A 311-nucleotide genomic window follows, 5' to 3' on the forward strand; every position below is an offset into this window, starting at 1 on the left:
AAATATAACTTTTGCCGGTCTTGCTCGTTACCGTGAAATCCGCAAGATTCGGGAAGCGTAGCTCTGCTCGGATGACGATCCCAGGAAGCCGACTTCGCCCTTGCCGTACTTGCTCGGCCAGGCAGCGACCGGGCATTGCAGTGATCGCTGCGGAAGACGAGCCGCAACTGCCGCTCACTGGGGCTCACTGCTATCTTTTATCTTCTCGTGACGTCCCTGTTGGTTTTGCAGGTGCGTCCACAGTTAGGAAACGTGGCGACCTTTTTATAGTAACCGGTCATATGCTCCAGTTAATACGGGACGGATAAATG

This window comes from Penaeus monodon, chromosome 25 (genome assembly GCF_015228065.2).
Source record: "Penaeus monodon isolate SGIC_2016 chromosome 25, NSTDA_Pmon_1, whole genome shotgun sequence".
Lineage (NCBI taxonomy): Eukaryota > Metazoa > Arthropoda > Malacostraca > Decapoda > Penaeidae > Penaeus > Penaeus monodon.